The sequence below is a fragment of the Marmota flaviventris genome, chromosome 14, assembly GCF_047511675.1.
Source record: "Marmota flaviventris isolate mMarFla1 chromosome 14, mMarFla1.hap1, whole genome shotgun sequence".
NCBI lineage: Eukaryota > Metazoa > Chordata > Mammalia > Rodentia > Sciuridae > Marmota > Marmota flaviventris.
The window spans coordinates 83,205,435-83,213,063 of NC_092511.1; positions in this window are offsets into that span (position 1 = coordinate 83,205,435).

A 7,629-nucleotide genomic window follows, 5' to 3' on the forward strand; every position below is an offset into this window, starting at 1 on the left:
GCTGATGCTTCCTGTTAGGCAGACCGGGTCTCCACCAGGGCTGCTGATAGACCCAACCTGATCTTTTCTTAAAATTGGGCATCTCGCCACAAAACCATGAAAAGATAATTTCGGCTTTACTATAAATTACTACAAATTCTGAACCTGCTTGGAATGCCTGCCCGTGCCTTGAACTCACCCATGCCTGGCTCTCTGACCAGATAGCAGCCCTCTCTGAAACTTAGTGACACCTCATAAATTCTGATGTTGGGGCCAGCAAAAAAAAAAAATGTAAACTACCATTAGTGTGATGCTTGTCAGAGTTCTGTTATCTGTAACCCCCCTTTTTGTGTAACTTTCTGGGCTATAAAGCTGGGCTGTAGGAAAGGTGGGGTGCTGTCTTGTTCCCGCCGTTTGGGGAGGGAGAGGCAGCCCAGCTGGTCGAAATAATAAGCTTGCTTTAATTTGATTTTAACTGGAGTCAGTGGTCTTTTCTTGCATCCTGGTCTAACATTTTGGAGTTCCCCAGCGAGATGACCCTGCCGGACCAGATCACAAGACCAGACTGCTGGAAACTCTGAAGCCGGCCTTCACTCCAGGGCTCCAGGCTGGAGAGCCACTCTAGGGGGTGCGCAACTTGAGACGTTCCAAGGCCTCGGAGTGAGCCTTCGGTCCCCGGAGCACTGCAGTGAACTGCCGCACTAAAACTATCAGCAAGCACCTGGTGGAGGAGGCCTCCATAGGTAAGTGGCGCCATTATAACATCTGGTATCCGGTTAAGGGAGATCTCTTCTGATGACAGAGAGGTGGCCTGGCGAGGCTCACATATACTCCTGTCCGGACAGTAATGAGAAATCGCTCTGTCTTCTGTTCTGTTCTGTAGGGAATTCCTCTGGAAGGGTAGAGAGGTGCCGACGGGCACGCACGCACTCCTACCCCGGAGCTTTAGCAAGACGTTACATTGCTCCTCTCTTTTTCTGTTTCGGCGCCGGGTTTCTGTTTTCTTGTGTTTTGTTCTGTGTTCTATATGTTTTTTGTTTGTTTGTTTGTGTGCGTTTTGTTGTGTGATTTCTGTGGTAAAAACTTATGGGTAATAAAGCAAGTAAGCCTGACATCCTTTTGGACTGTGTTTTAAGGAACTGCAATGAACTTTACCCCACTTTGTTAAGCAGGATGAGAGAAGCCCCTAGCTGGCTGCTGGAGCACACCCACTGCAGAGGGCAGTGCCTGCTGGGGATCTAAGAACTGAGTATCTCCCAGGTTAACAAGTGAGACTCCTTTAAAACCCCTTGTCCCCCAAGATCAAGAGAGTCACAACCTTTGGGCAGAGTCCCCTGTGTTTCTCCTTTGTTAGCAAAGCAATAAACCTCCCTTTTTCTTTTTCTCAAAACCCTGTCCTCATTATTAAATTGGCATTAATTGGCTCTAAGGTCAGGAACCGAACTTTCAGTTACAAATTTTGATACCACCCCCGCCCCTCAGAACTTTTTGAGAACTGACTACTGAAATGTTAGGAGATGGAGTGTGCCTGGGGTGGAACCGAACCAGAGGAGCTAATCCTGTAAGTAAAAGGAGGGACTGAGGGACTCCCAGCAGCTGCTGAAGCCCTGTTGCTTCGGGGAATTCCCTCCTTCCTTCCCTGCACTGTAAGGATTATACCACCTCTGTCTTCTTTAAAGAAGAGAAAAAGAAAAAGGGGACACTAAATGCAGTAAAGTCACCATTGAGACCCTTGATTTTACATTTCAGGTTGCCCCTCTGTGAAAACATCTGGTCCCCTTGTGGGGACATCTACGGTGCCACTGGTGTAGGAGATTTTTCTCTTATCTGCTCTGTTTTAAAGGTTTCTGTCTGTCAGCCATAGTCTGGAGCTCTTTTCTGTCTGTCTGTCTTGTGTCTTTGTTTCTGGCCCTTTAAGACATGTGCAATAGTGTCTTGATATTATAAATTGTTTCTTGGGAATGATCTTGGCTGAATGTGTGTCTAAAAGATGATGTTTTGTTGTAACAATCTGGTATCTGAATGGGTTTTTGAAGCATTACACAATCTTACAGTTAAAAGTTGGGTTCAGGTAATTGTTTAGTTTATGATTTCAGATAATTCATGCCAGAGAACTTAAATACTTAGGATGGAAAACTAAAGAACTCTACTTCCAAGTTGGCAAGTAACTTCCCAATCATTCAGTTTTTTTTTCACCAATTTTGAATTGGGTAGCCTGGGAAAATGTCACTGTGTGTACCAGTGCATTAATTTGGACAAGGATAGTAAATCATAGTATGGTATCTGTTGACAAAACAAGATGTAAAGATATAAAATTTTGTGAATTGTATCTTAAACTTGTATCATAATTTTCAACATCCGAACCTGAAAATTATGACTTATGGTTAAAAAGCCTTAGGCCTGAGGTGTCTGCTCAGAATAGCAGTTTTTCCCTGCTCCTTCAGACCTCAGCCAGGACTTATATTGAAATGCAAATGAAAGAAGCCTGCAAGCTCAGTAGGAGACTGATTTGAGGCCTAAAAAAAAAGTAAATTGTATGGTATTTACTAATTACTGGCCAGTAATTTTTCTAGGACTCTTGTTTTTTCCTTAGATTCTGTATTTTTTTGAGCTCATGATTTTGATCCTACAGACCTAGGTTAATGTTTTTCTGATCAGTTCTATCTTTGACCAACTGTGGAGTTTTTGAAACATTGCAATGGAGATTTCACCTGCGAAAAGCTACTAAGGCCTTTACTATTGTTATATGTGCACACTTTTGTTATGTGTTGTATGTCTATATATACATATGTCCGTGTATCATATATATGATATACAAATTAACATATATAAGGAGCGCTCATAAAAACAAATTTAAAAAAATGGATCCAAAGATCTTTAATTCATGTGATTTAAATGGTTCAATTTAAATTGGATAAACAGATAAAAATAAATGTCTTTAAATTTAAGCTTACAAGTTTTCCTAGGTGTTCAAAAAAACTCATAAAATATTAATGTCTATACAATGTCTAATATGCCTTGGTTCTAGGACTTTTCCTTCAACAACAACAAAAAAATGGCTAGCACTGTTCAATACACTTGTCTAGTATTTTGATAAAATAAGTAAAGTAAATTTGATATGGGATTACTCATTCATGAGTACTTTTGTTAGATATCTGATTGATTTACTAAGGTCTGTATAAGTTTGTACTAAGGTCTGTATAAGATTGTAAAAATCAGTCACATGTTAAAGAGACAAAAATTTCTTAAAACATAAGTTTACCCATAACATTGTGTTTATTAAGTTTTATTTTTTTTCTAGAGCAAGCAACCATAAAAATTAAACAACTGGTTAAATAAGAACTGTTATTTTAGAGCACTGTACTGCCATTTCTTTAAAAGCTAAACTTGGTTAATGTAGAAACATCAATGTAATTGTGATGCTATTAATGTGCTCATATCTTCCAGGTATACAAGTCTGTAAGGTAGAAACTTTAAAAGAGCATTATATCAAGCTGGTGTTCTGAAGTTGTATGGTAAAAAATATATTGGGGATTTATTTACCTGTTATCAATAAAATATGTAAAGTTTTATGTTACTTTTTACATTGGGGAACAATTTAAATGTATTTTTAAGTTAATGAGAGCCTAATCTATGTAAAGGTTAAAAACTTTCAGCCTTTCTTTAATTCATATTTTAAGTGTGATACCATATGGTGTTAGCTAATGTTCATGTGACCTCAATTTATGTAAACTTTGTAAAATGATATTTAAAAAACAAAGATCAGCTTTAGAACTAAAACACCTAAGATTTATAAAGAGCCCTGCCTTACCTGAGATAAGGCTCTGTGTCCCATCTTACTACATGTGAGAATGACTACGAAAGCCGTAGGCCAGATTTTAGTTCATTTAAAGTTACGTTCAAAAGTTGTTTTTTTCTGTCAAGATTACTAGGATCTCAAACAGGGATATAATGTATAACTCAGCCAAAAATTCAGGGTAGCTATTAAACGAACTAAATGTTTTTACTCTTGTTAATTTTATTTTGTAATTTCCTTATAAGTGATCTAAAGATTCCCTGTTAGTGTTTTACAGAAGTGTTGCTTTAAGAACACAACATGGGTTAATTTAAGTTAATAAGCCATCACCTACAAGACAGATAGGATGGGGCTGGGGTTGTGGCTCAGCGGTAGAGCGCTTGTTTCGCATGCACGGGACCCTGGGTTCGATCCTCAGCACCACGTAAAAAATAAATGAGTGAAATAAAGGCATTGTGAATAAATAGTTAAAAAAAAAAGACAGATAAGATAATACAGATCCCAATTAATAAAAAGATGAATAATTATAAAGTTATAGACATTAAAGCCCAGTACTCTTAATATAAGGCTGTTAAAATTTATTTGCTGGATGTTTAAGATTAAGTTTTAAAATTAAAGTCAAATTAAAAGGGCCAGAAAAACCAATATTTGGCTCTTGCCCTCTGAGTCAGTCTGAATCCAGGGAACAGGGGACTTCTCTAAAGAGCTTTGCAACTCTGGGCCACATAACCTCCCGATCAGGGAGATTAATGAGACCACTGGAGAACAGAAAGCCAATCAGTGCATTTGCTATGAAGAGGAGAGTCATCAGAGAAGGGAGACATCCCTGATGCTTCCGAGGGAAGCCACATGGTCAAGCAAGACCTGGACCCATCCTAGCGCAAATGGCACTAGCAGAACTGAGAAGTTTCCCCAGGAATGACTCCCATAAAAGCTCAGCTGACTGTTAACAATAGATAGAAACAAAAGTCAGTTTGACTGCTTCATCTTAAACACTTAGCAAAGACAGTTAAAACCAAAATACAGCGATTCCTGGGCATTTTAAATAATAATAATGATGATGATGATGATGATGATAATAATAATAATAATAATAATAATTTAAGGTATACACTTTATGTTAGCCTCCCAAAATAAGTAAGACTGGAGGCTACAAAGAAGGATTCTCAGACAGAAATGCCTGATAACTATAAAAACAGATTCTCAAGAGGAGCTGCTAGAGACAGAACTTTTTAGTTTAAGGCCTACAGATATTCCTAACCTACATAGGTAGGCTTGGTGTTTGCTAGTACGATTATCCAGCCCTGAGTAACAGAATTAAAGGTTTCTCTATTAGACACAGAGCTCATACTAGTAAAAGAATTTTGCAAGATCAGAGGACATTAAATTATTAAACTGTATCTTATGGGGAAGGACATCTGTAACACTAAAAGTTAAATGTTATGCTTACAGTCCTGATAACTGGGGATGTTGAAGCCTGGTGAGGGAACTTCTATACAGTGACATGTTCCAGCTGCTGCAACATTTATTCAGTACTCATGGTTTTTGTTTCTCTCATAGAAGCACCATCCCCAGATGACTTTACAACCTGTTCTTCCCCAACCAGACTTCAAACCGAACTGACTTCTAAAAAGCAACTCATGTTCCTCACGCCATGCCCCCTCATGTCACCCCCTCTCAGCTCAGAAGAAGCCAAAACAAGCGACGCCTCTCTTCTTACAACAATGGAGCCAAAAATAGACTGTCAATATAAGTAATTAATTAAGTCAGGTAAAATCAGGGAGACCGGTTTTGGGTGAGTTCTAAAAAGTTGGAGACTGTTGCCTGAGGGATTAAAATTCCCTCAGTGCTCTTCCCCTACCCTATCAAAGATTTGAAAGGGACACATAAGAAAAGGGGGGAATGATAGACCCAACCTGATCTTTTCTTAAAATTGGGCATCTCGCCACAAAACCATGAAAAGATAATTTCGGCTTTACTATAAATTACTCCAAATTCTGAACCTGCTTGGAATGCCTGCCCGTGCCTTGAACTCACCCATGCCTGGCTCTCTGACCAGATAGCAGCCCTCTCTGAAACTTAGTGACACCTCATAAATATTGGCCTTCCCTGGCCAGACAACGACCCTCTCTGAGGCTCTAATGGTCCTCATAAATTCTGATGTTGGGGCCAGCAAAAAATGTAAACTACCATTAGTGTGATGCTTCTCAGAGTTCTGTTATCTGTAACCCCCCTTTGTGTAACTTTCTGGGCTATAAAGCTGGGCTGTAGGAAAGGTGGGGTGCTGTCTTGTTCCCGCCGTTTGGGGAGGGAGAGGCAGCCTGGCCGGTCGAAATAATAAGCTTGCTTTAATTTGATTTTAATTGGAGTCAGTGGTCTTTTCTTGCGTCCTGGTCTAACACTGCCTTTGCAACTTAGCCTTCAGAGACAGATTGGCCCTCTCACATCCTGACCGTGCTGCCCCACTGAATCTGGCTGGCATGGCTGGCGCAGCTGGCATGAGAGTCGGCCATGGCCACTGTTATTTCTTTCTGCGAGATCCCCTTCTTCCCTTGACCTAAGCTCTTCTTGTCTTTGTTTTGCACTTTCTCCATAATTTATCTTATTTATCATCCCTGGTATGCACTGGACTTGCTCTATTATGAAGTCAGAGCTGACATCAGTTCTGAAAAATTCTCTTGTCCTCTTCCCCCAGGCGCCAATTAGATGGATGTCAATCTGCTCTCAACCCTCCCTGTCACTCAACCTCTCCTTTAGAATTCCCATTTCACTTAGAGGAGATCCTTTCATTTTTTTCAAATCTGTGTGGTTGTATTTTTAACATCTACCTCTTCTGTCAACTTTCCCTCGTGGCTCTCAGTGACATTGACTCCTCCCCTGCGTGGGTGCCTTTTATCCTCTGTCCTTCCTTGTCCTCGTGTGTAAGGTGGAGATAATTGCTGGACCTCCCTCATAGGGACAAAAGTATTAAATGAGCTACTAAGTGTGTGCCAGAGAACGTCTCATCAGGAAACAGGATTCAGTCTAGGAGTTTCAATCCAGAGGGAGTCACGCACAGAAAGGCAGCTACAAAAATCATCAGGAGAGGCACAGAAGCAGGAAGGGGAAGATGTGTGACCCAGAGACCACCTCCTCTGAGCCCCTCCTGCTCTGTGCCCTGTGGCCACCTCAGGAGCCCCCACCTGTCCGCTGGCTACTGTCCCTTCCGAGGACTTGCTCCTCTAAGTCACTCCACACGGCCAGGAGGTCAGTGCAGGAGCACAGCGGCAGCCGCCTTCCTCCCCCTCTCAACCTGATGCAAACAAGAAGGCGAGAAGGCGCCAGAGGAGTAGGACCCCCATGGTGCTAACCCTCTGCACCCCTCCCTGCCCTTGAATCCTTTGACTCCCTCCACCTTGTTGGTCCTTCTCTCCCTATTGCCACATGCTTGTGTCCCACCTGATCAGCAAAGTCAGCCTCAAAGGCCACTCCACCCATGAGAAAGAAAGAAAATAATAAATGACTTAAAACGCCCTCACACCCACTTCACAGGTGAGAAAACCAGCTGGAGGAATGTGAAAGGACACAGGTAGCCAGTGACAACACTGAAACTCAATTCTGGTGACATCACATCAGTGTCCTTGACACTGAGTCACTCTACCTCCAAATCCAGTGGCTGTCAGCCCCGACCTCATAGGTGCATAGTCCAGGCCTCAAGCCAACCGCGGAAGCCCTTAGGACGGAGCCCTCCACAGTACATTTTAAGGATCCCCAGGGGGTTCCGGTGTGGACCCAGGACTGAGAACCACATCTCATCTCCCTGTCATCTCTTCAAAGGCATCTCAAGCTCTCTCTGATTCCCAGCCACCTTGCTT